Source organism: Manis pentadactyla, chromosome 15 (genome assembly GCF_030020395.1).
Source record: "Manis pentadactyla isolate mManPen7 chromosome 15, mManPen7.hap1, whole genome shotgun sequence".
Classification (NCBI taxonomy): Eukaryota; Metazoa; Chordata; class Mammalia; order Pholidota; family Manidae; genus Manis; species Manis pentadactyla.
The window spans coordinates 21,659,515-21,684,621 of NC_080033.1; the positions used below are offsets into that span (position 1 = coordinate 21,659,515).

General features: G+C 42.3%; 1 protein-coding gene and 1 long non-coding RNA gene across 2 annotated transcripts in view; one reads left to right on the top strand and one right to left on the bottom strand.

The window, feature by feature from the left end:
• LOC118934400 (uncharacterized) overlaps positions 1-25,107 on the top strand; it is a 212,594-nt gene that overhangs the window by 34,897 nt on the left and 152,590 nt on the right. The gene's annotated exons all lie outside the window — the stretch shown is intronic.
• On the bottom strand, positions 17,324-21,851 carry LOC130681160 (uncharacterized). The gene is made up of 2 exons (XR_008994207.1): positions 21,769-21,851; positions 17,324-17,901 (listed from the first exon to the last, which is right to left on the bottom strand). It is a non-coding gene; the product is annotated as an uncharacterized LOC130681160 (long non-coding RNA).

A 25,107-nucleotide genomic window follows, 5' to 3' on the forward strand; every position in this document is an offset into this window, starting at 1 on the left:
TAAAGAATTTGTAACCACCCTGGTTTTTAAATCTTTGCTTCATCAAGGACACAGTGGTCAATAAAATGTATGTTAAAACATATATATTAAAAACTCATGACTTATAATTGGTCATTGATTATTTTTTCACCATGGAGGTATTGACTCTGATACTGAGGCTGTAGCTCAAAAAAGCAGTCAGAGCCCAGAAAGGAATGAAGATGAGAGGGAGACAGAGGAACAGGAAGGGGAGGGATTCATCATCCCATCTTGGTTCATCATCATTATCCTCCCTGATAGCTCTGAGCGGATGTACTATTGCTTCTGCAAACGTTAATAATCCTTGGATGGACTATGCCAAAGGGAGGCCTAAATATGGTCTCTCAGCAGATTAAATACTCCGTCTGCCATCAGTCAGAGCCAGGAGAGATGAATGATGGACTTGCTGTTTGTATTCATTAACCTGATTTTCTCTGTCCTTCTCAGCTCCTCTCATCATCATTTTATTTACCTTTTTATTTGCCTCTCTCTCTCTCTTGCCCACTCCCCCATTAAGTGAGTACTGAGGACCTGGGTCTACTGTTAATGACATTAGATTTTACTTTTCTTTAGCTGCTAGTAACAATAGATGCCATGAGAGAAAGCAGAGAGGCAGAATAAGTATTTCCTTGGAAATGTCTAAATTAGTCTGCATATTTGAAAAATGTATTGAAATGTGCAGCCTGTGTCTTAGAAATCATTCAAAATGGCTTGTTGCTTTGAAGAATAGTCCTGTTGTATGGACCATTGAAGGGTATACATAGTGTTTTTACTTCATACAGGTCTGGTGGCATTTTTCCATTTTACAGATGGAGAAACTGAGACATGAGTGAATGACTTGTGTAGGGCTGTCAAGAACCCAGTTCTCTTAGCTCCAACATACTTTCCACTGGACTTAATTACCTCTTGCTCTTAGAAATTATATGTAGGTAGCCTTATGGGGCATTTACCTGTAAGGCGTAAATATAATTTAATTAGATTGAATTAGAATAATATATAGGTGGCTTCACATGAACATTTCAGATTAAATTCTAAAGGTAAATTTGCTGAAAAGCACCACAGTAGGAGAAAGCTGAAGACAATCTGTACTTGTATAGACATTTCCAGAGCTTCTGAATAACCCACAACAACCTACAGGTTAACTGGTAAATGTATGCTGAGCACTACCCCATGTATGGTGGTTTATCAAGCTCCCTAAGTGGGTATAATATTGTCCCCATCTTTATTAGATTTTTTAAGTCTGAGAGGAGTCAGCTACTTGAAATGCCCCAGGATCAGCTTATGGATGTGAGATGGCAAGGTTGTAGTAGAACTGGAAATCTTAGTCACCTCAGCGGTTTGCTGGAGGCCTCAGTGGTAAGAAGCATGTTAATAAAACTGGACTATTGTTTTAAAAATGACATCCACCTTTGTCACTGCTGAAAGGCTGGTGGAGAGAAGAATGGTGTAGGAAAAGCAGATTTCAAAATCAGCCTAATTTCCAAAACTATTTTAGAATTGCAGATCTTTGTGTTCCTATTATGGAGATGACCAAGAGTGTAGTACACACATGAAAGCCTCACCTGTGGTTGCACAGGGCTGCATAAGCTCCTGGGGTCTAGACGAAGCCACCCACCTCACTTGCCTTGGTTGTCTGTCCTGACCTGCAGTGGTATGAGATGAAGGGCAGGGCATCCTCTCACCTCTGCCTCCCCTCCTTGTAGCACCAGCATCCTACACGGTGTCACCATGTGTTCTATTTCAAGTTGATTTTGTTGTTGTTTCTTATGTAATTTTTACTCTGGTTGCTTCCTATTGTTTTTTTTTTTTAAGGTTTGTATCCTTGAATATAATTTTATTATATCTTGATACAAAATTTTATTTATTGCTTTGAGGAATGCAGTACTCAACTTTATAATAGGGATTAATGAGAAAATAGAATTCTATCTACAATTTTCTTTCATTTCTGACCAGATAAAGGAATGAGTACAGTTTGCCCCTTGTTTAAATTATTGAGGATTGACTAATTTTAGTAATCCTTTCTATGGAAGAGTCTTTTTTTTTTTTTTAGATCGGTTTCTTTATCAGTGTTTTCCAGATAATAGCAGAAATAGTAAATATGTGCTGCAAAAAAATTACATAAAAATTGAGTTTTTAATGTCTTCTCTAAAATGGAATAATATGATGGACCCTGCTTTAGTAAGCAAATCCAAACTCTGAATATCTGCATTTATGAAAGAAATCTGGAGGTGATATTTAGCTTTAGTAGTCCTTCAAATAACAGCTTCTCTACTGAATTCAAAATAGAATTTGTTTAAAAGAATTCTGTTTACAATCAACCTGGTAAGAAATACATCTGCTGTGTAAAGTACGTTGGTAACAAGAATTAGCAAGCTAGAACTGTTTTTTGTATCCATCATCAGCCCCATATAATAACTTAAAATTCCATGAAATCTTGGGCTTGAGCACACACCAGCGGTACAGTTTTCTTAGTACGCTGTCCCATAGTGCTGTGCAAAGACCTCTATAAGCAAAAAACTCAGATCCTGAACCAGGACCTGGACCAGGTCACTGTGTAACCTTGGCCAGAATCTGAGTTTTTCTGTGCCACAAGGGAAGCAAATTGCCCCTGATATGGTACTGACTCTGATGAGTCTTCATATACTTTACGATTTCATTTATTTTTTATCGAGGTAGAACCTCTTCATAGTCTACGAGTTTTTCCCAAAATCACTTGTTCCCTTTTTCTAACCCTCTGTCTAAATACTAAGGCTTGATAGATGCTGAGTGTGTGTATGCATGTATGAGAGAAAGAGAGAGACAGGCAGAGAGACAGAGACACTGACACAGTGACAGAGCTGTCCTCATTCTGAGCTTCTGAAACCTGGGACTGCAGTGAACCACCCTTGGAGGAGTATTTGAGGAGTGATGCTGCCTCCCATTTTAGCCTTTTGCAATTCCTAATTGCATTTGCAGGGAACTGCTTCTTGAAAACCTGGTAAGAAAGAGTAGAAATCTTTTGAAATTACTTTCACCCTCTTCTAAACTCTGCTTCCATCTTCCTTGTAGATAGGCATACCAGGGGCAGAATTCTGCTCTAGAGCAGTGGGAACTCATCAGCTTCTCAGTGCAGAGAGCTTTTTCCCCCCCGTTGTTTCTTGACCCATAGGCAGACAAGTTTGCAAATGAGCAACAGAGAATAAACCTTAATTTGTTTTACTGCTAAATAAAGACATGCAGAAATTGTCTGGTTTTCTATTGTCTTCCAAAGTCAAGCGTTCTCACTTAAAGCAATACTCAAGGTGAAATGTCATTAATAAAATTAGCAGATTGCTTTTTCATTCTCAGCTGATTTGTCAGGACAGATCAGCTATGAATGCCATGCCATTGACTTTGGGCCAGGACCATCTCATTTTCCCTGAGCCTCTTTGGCCCTGGATGCAACTGAGAAGGAAGCGGACTTTGGAGATTTAATACTGCTGGTAATGATGCTTAGTCACAAAGAGTTTGGTGCCTCTGCACACTGGCCAGGAACCACCTTAGCATCTGTCTCTCTACTGAAGGCTGCAGTTATCTTGGGGAAAGGAATTGAAGAGATTTGAAAGAACAAACAACAAGCAAAAGTAATATTTAATTCCCCTTTATGTATTTGCCTGCATCCACATGGATGGGGCCTAGAGAGCATTGATAAAAATCAATGAAGTGGTTTTATTGAGTGCACACTAAGGACAGCACTGTGGTAGGCACTGATAATAATTAGAATAAACACAAAATTAAAAAAGTGGGGATACTTCCCTCCGGAAGCTCATTGTTCTCTACCTGGAGAGCTAAGACTAGCATTCCTTTAATAGGATCAAACTGTCCAAGACAGTGTCAAGTGAGAGTCAAAACTGGATGGGATGACAAGAGATTCTAAATGCTGTGGTTTTTCGGAGGAGAGGAAGAGAGTAATGCTGAGTGAATTCTGGGGTAGTTGGGGAAGATGCCCTGGAACAGATGGGCCTTGAAAGATTTAATGGGTTTCACTTATAGGAAGTGAAATAGGATAGATATGAGAGTTATAAGCTGACCAAAGCCAGGGAGGTGAGAACAGAAGTTACGTGCTAAGAGAAATTCTGTCCAGGAGGGAGAATCAGATGTGGAAGAAGTGACTGCCAAGCAGTGGACTGTAGGCAGTACATGCTGTTGAAAGTTTTGGAGCAGGTAAATGTCAAGAGGAGGGAGGGTGTGCAAACACATGGAAGTTGGCTTGGCCAGTGGAAGGAGACCTGCTGAGGTGTGGTTCAGAGGCAGTTGTAACAATCCAGCCACAGCAGTGATGGCCAGGACCCAGAAAACAGAGGTTGGATGTGTGAGAGACATTTGGAATGAAACATCTGCCCCACCTAGTGCCTGATGCACTTAAGAAAGATGTTCACGAATAGCTCAAGGTCTGTAGCAAGGGGAAAGATGGGTGCCATTGGTTGAGACTGAGAAATCAGGAAGATTAACTAGATTGAGAGTTGAGATTTCATTTCAGTTTTTGATGTTCTGGCAAGACATCCCCTTGAAAATGCCCCTGAAACTTTTAGAGACAGGATAAGAAACAGTGCTGAGAAGATAGCTCTGACAGAAATTTTCAGAGCCACTGATCTAGAGGTAAGAATTGTGGCAGTAAAGTGAATGTATAGGAAGGGAAATGTATGGTATGAGATAAGGGAACAAAGTCCTACAGGAGAGAGGAGCCAGCAGGAGGTCGGCAGTGGTGGGCTGGGAAGGGGACCAAGGTCCAGCTATGTCTCAGAAGGCTAAGGGTAGGGGATAATAATTGTGTAGTGACACATGGCTCTCATTCTTAACTCTTTAAAGCATTTATCCACCAGAGATACTATTTGATCTTCCCGGCAACTCAGTGAACGAGGCAGAGGGCAGAACAGAGCTTATCAGGGATCTGATAGGTAAAGCCCTGTATATTTTCATTGCACTTTATAGCTTAATAATTGTTCACTTGCACATGGTAATTTCACCTGGTGGTTATTATAATTCTACGTGAACCACAGAATTTCAGTGGCTTTCTGTTTCCATTTTATAATCTTATTTTTTAATGGTAACAGGTTAAAAGAAAAAAGGAATAATAATGCCACACCTTTAAAAACGTCTCCTCCTTAGTATGTTTCAAATTGGAACTATCTTCCCCTCTCTCTTTTTTTCCTCCTCAGAAATTTTTTGAGCCAATTAACAATATGAGGGGGAAGGTCAGAGAGTCTTTGGAATCTGGGTATCTTAAGTTGGAGAAGTGTTCCTACTTGAGTTGGAGAAAAATCAATCTTTCTTGGTCCTATACCTGTGCTTTGCTGAGAAGTTCTTTAATGAACTGGTTGGTAAAATCTATAGAGAGATAGAAATAGAATTAACAAACTTTAAACTTTTCTATTAAAGATTCTCATCACGATGAATTCTAAAGAACTTCTAACGTCATGCTTTGTTGGAGTTTTATGTGAAATACCATTTGGAAATTCAGGCCTTCACCTGAAATTTGGAGATCTTTCAAATAACACAGAGACCTTAGTACACTTTGGTCATTGTGGTGGTAAGATCCATCTGTTTTTCCACTTTTGGGTGTCTGTATTGTTTATGTAGTATGTGTATCTGATGTACAAGGTCGCTGCTGTTGTGGTTCAGAATGGTGTAGTGTGCAGAGGATGTTGAAAAGGTGGTTTTCATCCCTTTAATAGAAAAAGACCAGATATCCCCTCTGTGTTTGTATAAGTATGTCCATTTTTATCCCTTAAATTAGTAAATCTGGGTCTACTAGTCTGTCACTTACCTACCCCTTATGGATATATAAAACCAAAACAGAAAATTACACAATAGACTACCAAACAGATGTTTAAGAATGGTCACTCTATATTCAGCTAGTGATAAAACAAATGGAGAAGTACCTCCTTTGTCAGGTGGCTTCTTTCCAGTGTTTTTACAACCTCCACATACATATTTAGCCATCTGGGGTCTGAGACAGGTTACTTAACACTTCTCAGTACCCTCTGCTCCAAGGTCGTTTGCAGTTAGAATATTCTGCAACTCATCTCATGTCTTTGGGATACTCATAGTTTGAGAAGACGGAGTCAGAGTTGGTTTACATTTTATTCTAGTGTAAATATCCTCTTAACTTACTTTTTGGCCATACTGATGACGAAAAACATATTAATAGTGACTCAGCGAGGTGGGGTTTTTTTACTCGGTCTCCTGGAATGAATGTCAAATGTCTCCCTGAGGGATAGGTTTTAACCATCAGTAAAACAGTTTGACTGCAAGCACACTGGGGTCTTTGGCTTCTTTTTCTTCTTCTCTCTTCATCCCCAGGCAGAGACTCCTGTGGCTGCATATCCACTATGCTCCCATGCAGTATTTATTTGAGCAAATACAAAAGAGTATGCTCCTTATGCGGGTTCAGAGAGGGGATCCCCCAGGATTGTCTTTTGTTCAGTAATTGGAGCATAAGCTGAGCCTGGTTAATTTCAAAGCTACCCCCAACACACTGTTCCCTGCCTTCCTCCTTGTGCAGTTTCTGAGCTGCTAGTGGTACCTTGTACTGGGTCTGGAACAAAAAAAGCTTGAATCGTTGAATGTTAGCTACAACTACTGTGACATCTGCTCTGACACCAAATAGCACTGTTGGTGCAGTTGATTTTAAGTTAGGGGAAGAAACAAAACTAGAATGCCCTTCCACCTTACAGGGCTTGTTAACACATGCACCTCCAAATTATGCATTTGGTGCTATCACAATGAATAAAACAAAGGAAATCGTGAGTTGATTTTGTTGATAACTTAAGTTCTTCAATTGTTATTCTCTGTTCAGACACCAGTGCACTCCTGTGTTCCCATTTTCATCTGTTTTTTATTAGCCAGACAGATCTGAAACATTTCAGCTCTGAGCAATTTAATTGGCAAAAGTTCTGAGACAAGAAATATAAATTAATTGTTAGTTAATTTTCTTCTAAAGCATAAAGATCTTGCAACTTGGTACTGCCTCTTTAAATACCCAAATGGCGATTATATATTCATAAGACCCTTAAGACGCCAAATTCTAGATGCTATGTAGCCAAGTTAATATGTGTATAAAAATATTTTGTGAAATTGGTATATATCATGTGCTCTTCAGTTTTGGGCAGTATAGATGTTGGTTTCCCACCCAACAGATTGCCATTGTAGGGTGTGTGGTTTTTGTTTTTGAAGATGAAGGGTCGTTCTCAGTTTTTCTTTTGCAAACTGCACTGTAATGATGGTCTACTACCTGACTGGCCTGATTTTAATCATCTGGTGCCTGGTTCTTACTGCAGTTTCATCTTTGCTTTTTCGCAAGCTTCCCATATTGCACACTTGTTTGCTGCATTGAATTTCTTTTAGGGACAACGAAAAACACATTAGTATTTTAATGTAGTCTCCAGTTTTCAGGTTATACCTCAAAAACACAGAGGAAAAAAATCCCTTTCTCAGGAGCTCTTTTAAAAACAATTACGGTAGAATGGGAATATTCATTATTTATACATCATGTATTTTTCCCTAAACGTTGTACAAAGAAGTGACAGTTGAGCTGAGATATGTTAATCAACTGTCTGCATTTTCCTGTGTCACTGACAGTTTCATTGGCTGTATAGTCCTGAAATGCAAATACCCTCCGTTCTGTTCAAAGCTATTATTAATCTGAATAGTTATTTAAACAGTATTGAAATCTTTTAACTACTGAGAGGCCAAACATTTAAGGTGGTGAATTAACTGTTCCGTTTGAAGGATAGTGCTGTTGTTGAGGGCACAGAGTTCTGAGATGCTAGTGTATGTTGCAGCCACACATTCTGTCTAAGGCTGTGTCTGTCTGTCTGAGAATAAAATGTCAGAATCTGCCAGCTGCTGTATAACATCTTTTAACTACCATTTATTTTAGCATCATGGCACCTGCAAATTCCTGCTGCTCAGTTAAGGGACCAGCTTCACACGTAACGTAACTGGTGTTACAATCCGTGGCCACAGCACTGCATCCCAATGCAGCAAATGCATTTTCCACGTTAACCAGACATGACAGCTGAAGTGATCATTAACCATGCAAGACGTCGGAAGTCATCAAAAATTCACATCAGAGTAATTGTAGTGGCTCAGGTTGGGGGAAAAAAGTATCAGAGCATTCCTTGCCTACACGTTGTCTCTCCCCCTCTTAAATCTTAACTTGGCGCAGTCCGTTAACAATAAAATACCTTCTCTAACCTAGGAACTGTTAGTCCCATCAGTTTGTGCTTTCAAACTGATGGCTGACTTCTCTGAGTTTTCCTAGAGCAGCCGGTGTGATGATGCTGTGCCCTAGGGGCTGCTCGCACCCGTTTTGAAGGGGATCCTGCAATCTTATTGTCTAATTGGACTCTTTAGTGCTTCGCTCATATCCACGTTTGCAGGGTGTTCCCTTTTGCATTTTCTTCTTTCTTTCTCCTCTTTCTCCTCCCTCCCTCCCTGATCCTTCCCACCTCTCCATTCTGGCTGTTTGGAGTGGGAAAACTTGAGCCCTGGTTCCAACAGAGCTCATCCCACATAGAAGGTGTGGAAGATCTGCAGTGACCAGCAGCTTCGACTGGTCTGTAACTCCTTAAATTTGAGAGCTGCACGTAGGATTTCCTGTGTTTTGTAGTGTAATTAAGTTAAGTGCACCTTAATAAATAGAGTGACAGCATGTTGTTGGAGTACCTCTGAAAGACAAGGTCTTGGTTTGTTTAAAAATTTGGTATCAATTCAGAAGCATTTAACTCAGTGATAGAAAAAGTACACAATTCTCCTGAGAATTGTTCAGATTTGTGCCTTGTCATTCTAATATTTTTCTTTAAAAAAAAATGTGCTGTGTGGGGCCGAGAGGTATTTGCTTAAAGATTTAAATAGTTGTTTAGGATTTTTGCAGGCTTCCTCTTTAAGCAGTAAGTCGTGTGGACTTTGGGATTGTTTAAAAAGATGCATGTGAAGTGCAGAATTCTTAATGAGGAGAAATATTAAAACTTTTTTTTTTCTTTGCTGAAACTAGATACTTCTTTGGGATTGTAGGTGATTGTGTGTGTGTGAGAGAGTGTAAGATGCCTTGTCAAGGAATTCAGTCATTTATATTTTGTTCTAGGGAAAAAGTGCTGTTTCAGAGGTATTTGGAATCATCTGACAGGAAATGCTTTGGCATAAGGCTTTAAATGAAAAGAATGAAATAGTAACACCAGAGATGTGGATTCTTAAGTATTATCAAATGTAGGGAATTTAAACTAAGATGGTTAAATTCATCGTCGAAAGAGTATGATATGATTCCTTTAAGTATATTTCAAATTTTTGGTGCAGAGAATGTGAATTGTGTAAGTGAAGCGAAAACTTCCTAAGTCAATAAGCATTGTCTAGAGGGTAGTATGATTACAAAATGTTGCGTGTAACACTTTTAATACTTTGATTAATATCAGAGATAAAATGCTTTCGATTGAGAGTTAAAAAGCACCTTGCTTGTTGTCTTCTCTTAAAAACAGCAACAAAAGACAATGAATGATCTTTGGCTTTTTATCCCAAGGAATGTATTTGTATCATGGGACCTGTAGGGTCTGGACTTCTCTCCTAAGCATGGGTTTGGAAATTGCTCACCTAGTTGAAAGATTTAGCTCCCTTCAGAGGTGTGGGACTTTCGGTACTATTAACAATGGGAAGACTTAAGGAGCTGTCAAGTGGGGAATGGAGGAGAGCTGCTCAGGGAAGGGAAAGGAACTGTGAGAATTCCCTGTCTCTGCATTGGAAGTCTGGATTTATCCATGACTGAGACTCCTTGAAAGCTCTGACCCAGTGCAGCATTGCGAAGAATTGATTTCCGAGATGACACGATAAGCTGTGGTTTGCATTTTGTAAAGATGGAGGAGACCTCTAACACTGACCCTGTGTGGGAGATGACTCAGTTATCCGTGCCTTGATACAGTTGCAGATTATTTTGCTTTGAAGTGGATGGATGCCAGCGCCTTCGTCAGAGCTCCTTAATTGAATGTATGGAAATGTCTCAGCCACCGTTTTTAACAATTAGCTGTATCATGGTTGAGGTGAGCTGGGTTCTGAAGGCAGCTGCAGGGCCATTTCATTTACACTAGGTTCTGTGGCATGAGAACTTTGTTACTATAAAACTCAGTGAATTTGCACACTGTATAGAAAGAAGCGTTCTCTGGGAAGGTGGAGAATATTCCCAGAAAGAAAATGGAATCCTTTTGTCTACAGTAAGTATTTCTCATAAAGCGGTGAGAGGTTGAAAATTTGTCTTTGGTTGAATGGGCAAAATAGACTTTAAAAGGAATGCTGCAAATATTAAAGGTGTAACAGAGGTTCGGGATGTATGTTTTTATGAATGTGTTCAAAACCAAGTAAGATACATATATATATATATATATGTATATATATATATATATGAGAAATCTAGGTTTTATGAATGATTTTAACACGTGCTTTAATTAATTATGCATTGGTAATTTAAGTTGAGAGGTATAAATTTATCACTAAAGATGGAAATGACACTTGTGAGAAAAAAATCTAAACATGGTCCATTTAAAAGAGTTCTGGTTTCTTTTTACTGTCTTTCACAGTTTGTTTTCCATTCTTGAAGAAAATTGCTGGATTTTAGTTTCGTGTTTTCTTTTTTAAGATTGAAAACACTTCCATTTTAATGATCTATGATAATAGCTGATGAAACTGTGTAAGAAAAAATGTTTTAACAAAACAAGATTTTGTCCTAAAAGGTCAGTAGATTGAGGCTTTCGTTCTCATTAATGGGGATAATTCATAGTGCCGTCTGTTTAATTAATAGTTGTGACTTCAGAGCTACCTGTGGAAAACTCTTGTTCGTCATTGTACGCATAGAAATCTTGATTTGTAAAATTAATTGGATCTGACTCGGTTTATTCCTTTGTTTCTTTATGCGGTTACTAAGAGGGAACAAGTGGATTTTAACTTTGATTTGTATATTTATCTTTCTAAAGGCACTTAATCCTGGAGAATTTATACTAAGAATATTTTACAATAAGCTGTACCATGAAGACTTTGCTCAAAATGCTTAGGTTTGCGGAGTTGAATCTTCCCAGAACTGGATATCTGAGGATCCTTTGAACTTGTTATCACGTTTATAAAGCCAGCTGTTCTTCCAGGTCTTGCTGCACTAGCTGTTGTTCGTCCTATTCACTGAATGCAACTTTCTTTAATCAATAGATGTTTTTGAAACTAGGGGAGAGGAAGATTTTCACACATCAGGCTTTTCGTTGAAATAGGAAGGCTCAGTTGTGCTAAGCCCTGTTTAGAACCCTACAAAGATAGCATAAATCTTGCATAAATCTTATGCTTGCAGTATTGGAGCCTAGATCTCAATATAATTTTATTTTAATCCTGGGAGGGAAATTAAATGTATTAACAGGTCAGCTATATGGTAGCCTGCAAAGGGATTCTCTTCCCTTGATTTTTATAAGGCTTGCACTTTGAAATAAACGAGTTTTATTTAGAAAGAAAGGAGTTTAGCAGCAAATTAGAGCTCCATCTTAACCGTAGCTTTGCTTGCATGACATGTTTGAGTGAATAGCATGAGGGGGGGTCCCAAAGCCTTGGAAATTTTTCAAGTAAAATTTGGTTAAGGATTCTGGTCTTCTTTTCTTTCTCTGGCTTTATGCAGGCTGGTACTAAGTTGTCTGGGGAGATACGAGAGACCCAGTTGCTTTTCATTTTCTGCTTTGACCATGGTCTACTCAAGTTTGGCTACTGGGCGGAGGCTCTCCCTTCCGGTACTTGCAGGGGATGAGCCCCAAATCTCTTCAATGGGAAGCTCTTTAGTCTTCTCATGAAATTTTAGCCTGACTGTTACTATAGAGTTAGGAGCTGGTTCTTTTTGCTACAAAGAAAAAATGTATTCATATGAAACCTTTGAATGCTCTGGCAGTGCCATAATGTAGATAAGCGAGCATGTCGGCCCGCCCGCTAGGAAACCTTCCATGGCCCTGAGATGGCAGTGAGCAAGTAGAAAAATGGCTTCACCAGGAACGCTGTGATAAGAAGTGGACCGCACGGGTCATTTTCCTTCAATCAAGTTTGAAGACTTTAGGAGTAGTGCCTTGCCGATTTACAGTTAATTTTTATTTTGCAGGAAGACAGAAATTTTGAGATTTCCCTGCGGTAAAGACTTGATTAGCACTTTTATCTAAATAGCTTCTGATCGTTGCTTTTAAGAAACTGGTGGCAAAACTGGATAAAAATAAAGTTTTAAAGAGTTATTTTATGGAACACTTCTGAAATTCCTTATTTGGTGCTTTCTTCTTCTTTTTTGTTGTTTTTTTTTTCTTTTGGCATCATTAATCTACAATTACATGAGGAACATTATGTTTACTAGGCTCCCCCCTTCACCGAGTCTCCCCCACAACCCCCATTACAGTCACTGTCCATCAGCGTAGTAAGGTGCTGTAGAATCACTACTTGTCTTCTCTGTGTTGCACAGCCCTCCCCGTGCCTCCCGCCACATTATACGTGCTAATCATAATGCCCCCTTTCTTTTTCTCCCCTCTTATCCCTCCCTTCCCACCCATGCTCCCCAGTCCCTTTCCCTTTGGTAACTATTAGTCCATTCTTGGGTTCTGTGATTCTGCTGCTGTTTTGGTCCTTCAGTTTCTTTCTTTGTTCTTATACTCCACATATGAGTGAAATCATTTGGTACTTGTCTTTCTCCGCCTGGCTCCATCCATGTTGTTGCAAATGATAGTATTTGTTTTCTTCTTACGGCTGAATAATGTTCCGTTGTGTATATGTACCGCATCTTCTTTATCCATTCATGTACTGATGGACACCTAGGTGCTTCCATTTCTTGTCTATTGTAAATAGTGCTGCGATAAACATGGGGGTGCGTCTTGTCTTTTTCGAACTGGGCTGCTGCATTCTTCGGGTAAATTCCTGGAAGTGCAATTCCTGGGTCAAATGGTATTTCTATTTTGAGCTTTTTGAGGAACCTCCATACTGCTTTCCACAATGTTTGAACTAATTTACATTCCCACCAGCAGTGTAGGAGGGTTCCCCTTTCTCCACAACCTTGCCAACATTTGTTGTTGTTTGTCTTTTGGATGGTGGCCATCCTTACTGGTGTGGCGTGGTATCTCATTGTGGTTTTAGTTTGCATTTCTCTGATGACTAGCGATGTGGAGCATCTTTTCATGTGTCTGTTGGCCATCTGAATTTCTTCTTTGGAGAACTGTCTGTTCAGCTCCTCTGCCCATTTTTTTAATTGAATTATTTGCTTTTAGTTTGTTGAGGTGCGTGAGCTCTTTATATATTTTGGATGTCAACCCTTTATCGGATCTGTCATTTATGAATATATTCTCCCATACCGTAGGATGCCTTTTTGTTCTATTGATGGTGTCCTTTGTTGTACCGAAGCTTTTCAGCTTGATATAGTCCCACTTGTTCATTTTTTCTTCTTCTTTTTAAATGTAGACAACTACTCTTTCCAGATAGATTTTCAGAACACAGGGACAGTATGCTTCTTTTATGGCAAGATGAAACTAGCATTCCTATGACAACAGTGTATCATTTGTCTTTGATTCTGGCTTTTATTCAAGCTCTTTGCAGGCTTTGGCGTTTATATATAAATACTTCATATATAAAATACTTGTCAGCTGCCTTCAGTCACAAAGTTTATTTCTCTTGTGGATCAGGGTATGGCTTATTTGGAAATGAACCATAGTCATAGCGGGTAGTGACAGTGCTAATTTCTTACCTGTTCCCACCTCTCATGGAGTTGGAATTTCTGGTGCTGGTCTTAGAGCTTCTGTCATGCCATTAGCTCGTCGTACAATTAAGTAAAGCAAGGTTTCAAACAACCTTCTCAAGGCCATACAGCTGAAGAGGAGTTGATTTGACCTGAAATCCAGGCCCTGACTCCTAATCTGAGCTGTGCTGTGCCTCTGTCTGTATTTGATTCCATCTCTTTCTCTTTGTGGGCTTGCCGCTGACTGATGGATCTAATGGACTAAACTTTCAGTGAAGTATTGTCATTGCTCTACTCTCCTAAGTCACAGAGATGTTCTTTTTCAGTCTTGCCGGGAATGACTGAGCTATGCTTGGACCTGTGTTGTAGATGACATGAATTTATAAACTTGTCATATATATAGGCACACGTTTAAAAATAAAATATATTCTGCAAGTGGAGTTTGAGGGTCCATTGTGTTGACTAGGTATGACAGGTGAAGGACTCATCTCTTGGGATGGGTATGGGCATTGCACGCGTCTGCCCTGAGCTGGGATGGGGCTGAGCATTCTAGTGTGACCGCCTAGAAGATCAGTCCTTCAGCGCTAGATTTGAGGGGACCCACAGTGCAGGGTTGCCCCTTGTACTGTAGTCTGATGGGCCGGGTGAAAGGGTTTAGCTCCCTGTCAGTTTCGGCAATTTGTATTGAAAAAGTGGTCTTGCTCTCTCCCCTTCTGTTGCTTACATTTGCCGTCCCCGCAAAGCAACATTTCATGTTTCCTGTACCTGTGGTGAGAATGGCGAGCGGAGCATCCTGCAGTATTCATTCCTTCAGCTCTGACAGGGTAAAGTCAGAATGTTTCCAAACTCAATTAAGGTTTTAGAGAGACTGTGAAATCCCAAGTACTGTTAGCGGAGGGGGTATGGCGACAAATTCCATGTGACACAATGGCGAGTTATAAAAGAGAAGTCTCTTGTTTGTTTTAGTGGTCTCCAGACAAATTTTTGAAAAAGTATTTGTGATTAAGAAGACCTGCAGCCAAACGAAATCTCCCTTCTCTGTGACAGCCACGATGACCAGGGCTCCTGCAATCCCATCAGCATAAGCAGTGCTGCATAGCGGGAGGAGCTGGCATTTTCAACTGCGGTGTGAGTGACTGACACCGGGTACCAGCAGGAGAATTAATTGGGCACGTGCTTCCCGAACATTGTCTTGACTCGCAGCGCTCCTTGTGCTCGCTAAGGAGACCTCTGAGGCTTAATCCTGAGCGCTGTAGAAACCAATCTCGCAAAAAGCCGCTTAGCTCCCACCCAACTGGTTCAGACATGTACCCTCTGCTGTCTACCCTCATAGCCCCCAAATTTAGCTTTTCTCCTCTTTCCACAGAGGACAGATGCTAGATCTGACAAAGCAGGGGAAGCTGGCCAGCATACCTCCTACCTTAGTGTGGAATCCTGTCCTTGCATGGGTCCTGTGGAACGGCCTGGCACATGGTTTCTGCAGCTACACCCACCTTATCTTGTGGCTCCTGTGGTTCTACCTTTTACAGAAAACTCAAGGGCTGAGTCGGACATGCTCCATGCCATTTCCAACTTGAGGCCTTCACTTGATGAGGCCAGGAGGAAGGGCAAACCAGTACACATGCTAGAAGTGGGTGTACTTCCTGCTGTCTGCAGCTGCAGGGGTCTCTAGGCAGCCCCACTGCAGAGTGTGAGTCCCCAGGGCTGTGTCCCTTCCCTGGGTAGCTCAGTAAGCCAAACTCAGACCCGGCTCCCTCTCCTCCCCCACTGCTGGTCAGCAGCCCCTGCACCCACTCCTGAAGTCGAGTGGAAACGGGGAGGAGAAACTCTTCTATCTTCTGGTCTCCAGGACAAAAACTTTCTGTCTGTTCCACTCTTGATAGCAACCAGCCCCCGGCCCCCGGCCACAACCCCCAGCAAGTGAGAGTGTAAAGAATGGAAGAAGTAAGCAGGAAGAAGTCTGGACAAGTAAACAGTGGCTGCTGACAGAGAAATGAGAAGGGAGAATTTAGCTATTTAGCTTTTGAGGTGTTTTAGCTTTTCTCCAGGGGCCAGATGTCTAACACCCCAGGACCAGGGGGAATCTCTAGCTCAGCAGAAATAGGCTGTGTCGAGCCAGAGAAGGTAGGCACTGTCTCAGTAGATTGTCAGCCAGGCAGCACAGTTTTCTTTAACATTCAACTTCACACCTTAAATAGGTTGGCACTGCTGGTCATGGCCTTGAGGTGTTCTACAAAGTCGACCACAGAAACCTAGACACACCCAGACCCTTATAAACTCAGGGGCAAGAGGTTTGAACAAACAAACAGGGTGACTTGCCCTCACCCGAGATAATCTTTCTACCCTGTCCCAGGCAGGGGGAAACAGGCACACACTAGCAAAGCCTTGTCCTCTAGGAGACCCCAGTATCGGTGGACAGACCTGGACAGAGGGACAGCTGGGGGACAGAAGCTATAACCAGAGTTATCCGGGTGCTTGCAATGGGCAGAAGTGGAAACAGGGTGGAGGGAGGGAAGCCCAGGGCCTGGCTCCAAAGCTGGCCTGAATGTCACGGTGATGCTTCCTACCCTCTGCCTGCCCCTCCCCTTTCAGGGCATCTCCAGATCCTGTGGGTTCAGGCTCCAGACATCTCCCAGGTGTGTCTCCTCTCTGTGCCCTTCCTTTCCTCGGTGCAGGTCACTTCACTACCCTGTTCAACTCCCTCCCATGTGTTCGCATCCCCCTTAATCCACACTCTTTACCACGGCAAACTTCACCAAGGCGTGTTACGGTGCAGCTATGCCTACTTGTCCAATCACGTCTTTCAATCTTTATCGTTCTTCATCTCACCACACTGGCTTTTCTGCTGGTCCTAGAACAGGCCAGCCTCATTCCTACCTCAGGATCTTTCACTCGCCATTTCCCCCTCCAGGAATACTCACCCTGAGGTCTTCACGTGAGACTCCCTCCCTCACATCACCATTTAAATGTCACCTCCTCAAAGAAGCCTTCCCTGACTACTTGTGTGAACTAGCACCCCCTTATCTCCCCATCATCTTATCCTATTTTAATTTTCTTTATAGCAATTATAATTACTTGAAATCATACCATTTTCTTTTTTCTCTGTTCCTTTAGTTTTGGGTGCCTGGAGGAGAGGGGCTTCAATCATCTTATTCACCAGTAAAACCCAAGCATCTAGCACAGAGGCTGGTATTGAACAGGTGCTCAGTGTTGAATAAATGGATAGACAGAACACCATCTACTCAATCCTGCCTCTCCTCTCCTTACCTGCATGTGCGTGTACATGCGCGCGCGCACACAAACACACACACACACACACACACACACACACACACACACACAGAGGGAGGGAAATACTCATCAGGCTCTGCATTTCTTACAGAACCTGCCTGTGACCTGCCCCAAGTTGTACAGGTGTCATTGTGGGAAGCACATCTCAGAAGCTGCCCTCAAAGGTGTTTTTTGGAGGCTAAGGTCTTAAAGGATCGGGTATGCCATGTGGGAATACACTTTAATGGAACAGGGAGGTTTGGGGCCTGGCCTTGGACAAGCTGGATTTAAAGTCAAACACTGTAACAGAAAACCATTTTATTTACGCTACGAGGCCATACTGGGGTCAGGAAGGGCTGGGAATAAAGAAGCCTGTGGGCCTCCGTTGGAGGTGCTGCTCAACTCTTTCCATTTTGTTCCTTCTCTGGGAGCAGCTCTTCTGGGTCTCTTGAGGAAGGCTCATTCAGGGCAGCTCCGGTTCCAGTCTCCTGTGGTGGGCAATGGCAGGGCTGGGTCAGTGCAGGGAGAGGCGTTAGCTATTTTAGGCACTTAAACCCGTGCCCTCCTTACACAAGTGGCATGGCCAGCAAGCTTCTGTGGGGTCAGCCTCTTGCCACGATGTTGCAGCCGCCGAAGTTTGGGCGGGGGGCAGCCTAGCTCTTGGTCTGACGCTGAAGTTGCATGTCTCTTGGGAGCCCGCCTGGGGACTGGCTTCTCTGCTTCCACCTTTTCTGGGGTGGCCACAGGTGCATCCCCATAAGACCGGTAGCCACCAACCAGGCAGTATGTCTCCCCATGCCAGGTCACCTGGGTTTCACCACGCCCTTGGTAGAGGAGGTGACAGTAGCCCGGTGTAGGAGAAGGGGAAGCCGCTGCTGCTCCTGCAAAGAAAACCAGAACCGATCAGGCCCTCCTCCTGTCCACAGTGTCCTACCAGGACCTTCCCTCTGTCGTGTCTGGGAATGGGGAACAGATTTCCTGGTCTCCTGCTGAAGCCATTTGATCTGCTTGGCATCTAAAACCCAGCCTTGGCCCATCACCTCTATGAATCCCCTAGAGAAGCGAAGTTGGCTGCAGAAGCAATTCTGTGGAGCGTGTGGCAGCAGGAGACCAGGAAATCTGTTCCCCATTCCCAGAATAAAACACAACCTGAAAATGATGGCGATCAGGATCCCCCCCATCTCTCCCTTCCACCACAGAGGAAACATTTGTTAAAGTCTGTCACTTCTGAGGCGGCTTTAATGGAAATACCTTTCAAGTTTTGGAAAAAAGAATCTAACAAAAATCAGTTAAGAACTCCTCTCCCCTTGAGCCCCATTTGTATTGCCTTTTTCAACCACGCTGAAGTCTAGCCCTCTGATACTTTCATGTAGATTTGAAAAAGGCCAACTGCCAAAGCAGAGTGACCAGGAGGCTCAGGCCAGAATGTGGGTGCCTAGTCTAGGCTCACATCAGCACCATCTCCTGGGACGTCTTTTCCTCAGCCGTTAGGTCTCAGTGTCCCTTTATCACTCCCCTTGGCTCTTCTGCTCTTCCCGTGGATATGACACCCTTTTCCCCGCTACTCAGCGGCTCAGTCTGGGATGTGTCTGATGGGACCCATGTGGACAGTATGATGAAGATGCCCAGGTTTGAAGGTGAGGTTATCCGACCACCGTGAAAGGATACGTGGGCTCAGCGGCAGCCCAGGTGAAAAACATCATCCACACTGTACAGACATGTTACTAAAAGACTATTTTAGTTCTACTCAGAGGGGGAGGAAATGAGGAACAGCTCTTCCTCAGACTGCTGCGTTTACACAGAAATGCACATGACTTGCTAAATGGCCAATCAGGAAAAGGTCCAGAAGGAAGTATTTGTAGCCCAAAGGTGGGGGGAAGGCTACATTGATAAAGATTAGAAACTTTCTGAACGCTTGCCCAGGGATGACACTTCACTTGCCCTCGGCGGTGAGCAGGAGCACCGGTATGAGTTAACAGCTGGGGAAGTTCTGAGGTGTTGCGGGCAGGCCCGAAAGGAACATGTGGCAGCCAGGTGAGGCTGTGTGACTCTTGTACAGATGTCCCGCCTAGGCCTACCTGCTGCGCAGCCCTCCCAGGGCACAGAGGATAAGCCACACCGAATATGGTTGATCCAGTCAGACATTCTCAGGCAGCCAGACCGCTCTCTGGTCACCAACTGGTAGGAGAGCTTCTCCAAGAACACTGTTTGCGTACTCATGCTGCCATGGCAACAGTGCGGCCTATCAGGTCATCGATATCCAGTGAGGTCACGTACGGAATCTTGGGACTTGAGGGGCAGGCTTCAGGCTCTCTTGTGGAGGAGAGCAGGGTGGAGGCAGAGGGGCACCCTACGTGACCCTCACATCTAGCCCTCCCTGTCCACATGCCCTAGTCAAGTAGCCACTTCCTGTGGAATGTACCTGTGGGCTGGCACGGGAGGGCAAGACACCCACATTCTGAGATTGGCTCGAAAGGCAAGATCAGCCTAAGAGATAGCCAGGGTGTGTGGCACTGACCCTAAGGATGCCACCGTTGGAAAGGCAGAGCTTTGTGTGGGCTAGGGAATCAGGGAAGGCTCCTCGGCAGTGGGCCTGAAGGGCGAGTGGAATTGGGACCTATGGAGAGGAGAGGGAAGGCGCTCGCTCCAGTTGGGAAAAATAAAAGCAAAGACAAGTTCTTCTTAAGCGTGCCCTGCCCCAAATGTTAATCAGAGAAGCTTTGTGATTTTACAAGTAAGAATTAAAAAAACCAAGAGTTGAAGGGGCCTAGATTACACCTTGAATTTAATGACTGACGAAAATAGCCTGCATTTGTAGATTTTTCATGGTGGGCAGGCCCTTAGAAGTCACCTGAGCCAAACTCCTTACCTCACTGGCGGCAAAACTGGGACCCAGAGAAAGGGGAAGCCCCAGTCCCAGGGTCAGAGGGCTGATGTGGGGCAGAGCCGGGCTGGGGCCCGTAGTTCTTCCATCCCAGACCTGGCTTCTGCTTGATTGGACAATGGAGAACTTGTCAGAAGATTCCCTATACTTTTCTGTGGTGCCAGGTTGCCTCTTTTTGCTCGTTGAAAATGAAATAACACAAGTGGTATTTTGTGTATCAGGAGAGCTGACACTGCACATTCCTACCACAAACCCTGAGTCATCCAGGCCAGTGCTAGTACTGAATCACCCAGGTATTTAATTTCTCTTCTGTCACGGGTAATTTATTGTAGTTCTTTGTTTTCTCCAGAAGTCTACGCTCTGAGTGAATAATGATTCGGTGTAGCTCTCTTTCACTTAGTCTCACAGGATTGTAAAGAATTACCCAACAACACATTTCTTTCTGTCCTTTTCCTCCCCTTCCTAGATAGAGGTGCCTGAAACAATAGGAGCTGTTAAGGTGTAATTTGCTTTTTGGTGGTAGTTGTAACTGAAAGCGGACAGATATAGTAAAAAGTGAAATGATACTGTCATCTATCCACGGTTTACATATTCAAAAGAAGAGAAGAGAGCAAGAACCAACCTCAACTTTTGACGCCTCCAGGGAGGCTTTACTCATTAATCATGAAAGTTACCACTGAACACCATTCCTGTGAGTAACTGGGGGGGAAATCCCAGGACAAAATACCTTTGAAACCGAAATCAGTCAGAGGGAGAAATAAAGTGGGACAAGCCCACTTTACTGCTTTCAAGCAGTCATCCATTTCTGCTCTCCCGTGTCTCTCGTGACCTGGCTGCAGAAGAAGGGACCCCACCCAACCTCTCTGGTCCAGATAGGCCCTCGCTCGCCCTTGCAATTACATATCGATAGGGAGATAGACTACTTCTCTCCACCCTTTGGAAACACCGATTGATATGGAGATGCTCTAAGGCCAGGCAAGAGATTCTGCAAATATTGCAATTTTACCCACAGTCTGTTTTAATCCTATTAAGTCTAATTAATAAGATTTGGAAGGCAAGATTTACCCTTTAAATTAAATGCTGAGTTTCTTTTGAATGATATCATTGTGGAAACTTAGATTTCTAATAAAAACCGTATTTGATAGTAGGGAATATAATATATATTTAAAAATTGTAATTGTCTTCCGGAAGTTCTTACTGAATGATACAGAGTTGTGATTAAATAAGTTGTAATTTAGTATCAGCTGTTTACTAGAAGAATTTTTTGAAACTGAGATTTTTATAATTAAAAGTGACAAAATGTTGCCAAATTGGCATCTTTGGAAAAAAGCTAAAATAGCATTTTACAAAGATATAAGTCAGTAGAGTTTGTAGAATACTCTGTGTATTATCGTGGGGAAAATCGAAGTTCCTATGTCCAGGATCCTCACCTTCACCTCAACTACTTAAGGATGTAACTGGCCCACTGCTAGGCTACTGCTTCCACACCCACAGGCGATAAGCTATTATTGACTGAGTCACCGTACAAAGAGCTCGGCCCAGTGCTCTGGGTGGAGGCAGGGACGGAGGAGGATGACAGACCTGCCAGTATGAGTATGTTGGATGCAGACTTAGTTCTAGTGCTCCACCTATCTCCTACCTGTTTCCGGCCAAACCAGCCGGGTAATAAACCCTTTTACCCCCGAGAATGTTCCATTGTCATTCCTTGGTCTCAACTGAATCCATGGTGAACTTGCCCCAGGGCCGAAACCCATTGGCCAGACAGTTATCAACCCCTTGAGGTTGGTAGGGATTATCATCTTTGTATGGATGAGGAAATTGAGAGGAGAGATTTGGATTTTAACCTCAGGGTAAATCTACTCACCTTCAGCTAGTAAAAGTGAACATTCTAGCTTTGAACCAGGTATGTGGCTTCAAAGTCCAGTCTTCTCCTGTTCAGCCATTCTGTTTAAAAATTAAAAAAAAATTATTTTACTATCGCCTCAAAACTTTTTAAATAGAAAAAGGTATAACATTTTTATTTGTTCATTTTGAAGAAAAACGGTATAAATAGCACCAGTTATTCCTCTGATGTACATAAAATTCCTCCCTTTGGCAGCATCCGAACAGATACAGCAGTGATTTTGTTGGTCACGTAAGTTCTTTCATTGTTATTCACTGTTCAGACACCAGTGCACTCCTGTGTTCGCATTTTCATCTGTCTTTTTTATTAGCCAGACGGATCTGAAACATTTCAACTCGGAGCAATTTAATTGGCAAAAGTTCTGAGACAGGAAATATGAATTAATTATTAGTTACTTTTGTTCTAAAGCATAAAGATCTCCAACTTGGTTCTGCCTCTTTAAATACCGAAATGGCGATTATATATTAATAAGACCCTTATTAAGTAGCCAAATTCTCGATGCTATGTAGCCAACTTAATATGTGTATAAAAATACATTGTGAAATTGGTGTATATCACGTGCCCTTCAGTTTTGGGCAGTATAGATGTTGGTTTCGCACCCAACAGATTGCCATTGTAGGGTGTGTGGTTTTTGTTTTTGAAGATGAAGGGTCGTTCTCGGTTTTTCTTTTGCAGTCTGCACTGTAATGATGGTCTACTTACCTGACTGGCCTGATTTTAATCATCTGGTGCCTGGTTCTTAGTGCAGTTTCATCTTTGCTTTTTCACAAGCTTGCCATATTGCACACTTGTTTGCTGCATTGAATTTCTTTTAGTGACTGTGAAAAACACGTTAGTATTTTAACGTAGTCTCCAGGTTTCAGGTTATACCTCAAAACACAGAGGAAAAAATCCCTTTCTGAGGAGGTCTTTTAAAAATCATTACGGTAGAATGGGAATATTCATTATTTATACATCATGTATTTTTCCCTAAATGTTGTACAAAAAAGTGACAGTTGAGCTGAGCATGTGTTAATCAAATGTCTGCATTTTCCTGTGTCACTGACAGTTTCATTGTCCGTATAGTCCTGAAATGCAAATACCGTCCGTTCTGTACAAAGCTATTATTAATCTGAATAGTTATTTAAACAGTATTGAAGTCTTTTAACTACTGAGAGGCCAGACATTTAAGATGGTGAATTTACTGTTCCGTTTGAAGGATAGTGCTGTTGTTGAGGGCACGGCGATCTGAGATGCTGGTGTATGTTGCAGCCACACATTCTGTCTAAGGCTAAAATGGCAGAACCTGCCTGCTGCTGTATAACATCTTTTAACTACCATTTATTTTAGCATCATGGCACCTGCAAATTCCTGCTGCTCAGTTAAGGGACCAGCTTCACACGTAACGTAACTGGTGTTACAATCCGTGGCCACAGCACTGCATCCCAATGCAGCAAATGCATTTTCCACGTTAACCAGACATGACAGCTGAAGTGATCATTAACCATGCAAGACGTCGGAAGTCATCAAAAATTCACATCAGAGTAATTGTAGTGGCTCAGGTTGGGGGAAAAAAGTATCAGAGCATTCCTTGCCTACACGTTGTCTCTCCCCCTCTTAAATCTTAACTTGGCGCAGTCCGTTAACAATAAAATACCTTCTCTAACCTAGGAACTGTTACTCCCATCAGTTTGTGCTTTCAAACTGATGGCTGACTTCTCTGAGTTTTCCTAGAGCAGCCGGTGTGATGATGCTGTGCCCTAGGGGCTGCTCGCACCCGTTTTGAAGGGGATCCTGCAATCTTATTGTCTAATTGGACTCTTTAGTGCTTCGCTCATATCCACGTTTGCAGGGTGTTCCCTTTTGCATTTTCTTCTTTCTTTCTCCTCTTTCTCCTCCCTCCCTCCCTGATCCTTCCCACCTCTCCATTCTGGCTGTTTGGAGTGGGAAAACTTGAGCCCTGGTTCCAACAGAGCTCATCCCACATAGAAGGTGTGGAAGATCTGCAGTGACCAGCAGCTTCGACTGGTCTGTAACTCCTTAAATTTGAGAGCTGCACGTAGGATTTCCTGTGTTTTGTAGTGTAATTAAGTTAAGTGCACCTTAATAAATAGAGTGACAGCATGTTGTTGGAGTACCTCTGAAAGACAAGGTCTTGGTTTGTTTAAAAATTTGGTATCAATTCAGAAGCATTTAACTCAGTGATAGAAAAAGTACACAATTCTCCTGAGAATTGTTCAGATTTGTGCCTTGTCATTCTAATATTTTTCTTTAAAAAAAAATGTGCTGTGTGGGGCCGAGAGGTATTTGCTTAAAGATTTAAATAGTTGTTTAGGATTTTTGCAGGCTTCCTCTTTAAGCAGTAAGTCGTGTGGACTTTGGGATTGTTTAAAAAGATGCATGTGAAGTGCAGAATTCTTAATGAGGAGAAATATTAAAACTTTTTTTTTTCTTTGCTGAAACTAGATACTTCTTTGGGATTGTAGGTGATTGTGTGTGTGTGAGAGAGTGTAAGATGCCTTGTCAAGGAATTCAGTCATTTATATTTTGTTCTAGGGAAAAAGTGCTGTTTCAGAGGTATTTGGAATCATCTGACAGGAAATGCTTTGGCATAAGGCTTTAAATGAAAAGAATGAAATAGTAACACCAGAGATGTGGATTCTTAAGTATTATCAAATGTAGGGAATTTAAACTAAGATGGTTAAATTCATCGTCGAAAGAGTATGATATGATTCCTTTAAGTATATTTCAAATTTTTGGTGCAGAGAATGTGAATTGTGTAAGTGAAGCGAAAACTTCCTAAGTCAATAAGCATTGTCTAGAGGGTAGTATGATTACAAAATGTTGCGTGTAACACTTTTAATACTTTGATTAATATCAGAGATAAAATGCTTTCGATTGAGAGTTAAAAAGCACCTTGCTTGTTGTCTTCTCTTAAAAACAGCAACAAAAGACAATGAATGATCTTTGGCTTTTTATCCCAAGGAATGTATTTGTATCATGGGACCTGTAGGGTCTGGACTTCTCTCCTAAGCATGGGTTTGGAAATTGCTCACCTAGTTGAAAGATTTAGCTCCCTTCAGAGGTGTGGGACTTTCGGTACTATTAACAATGGGAAGACTTAAGGAGCTGTCAAGTGGGGAATGGAGGAGAGCTGCTCAGGGAAGGGAAAGGAACTGTGAGAATTCCCTGTCTCTGCATTGGAAGTCTGGATTTATCCATGACTGAGACTCCTTGAAAGCTCTGACCCAGTGCAGCATTGCGAAGAATTGATTTCCGAGATGACACGATAAGCTGTGGTTTGCATTTTGTAAAGATGGA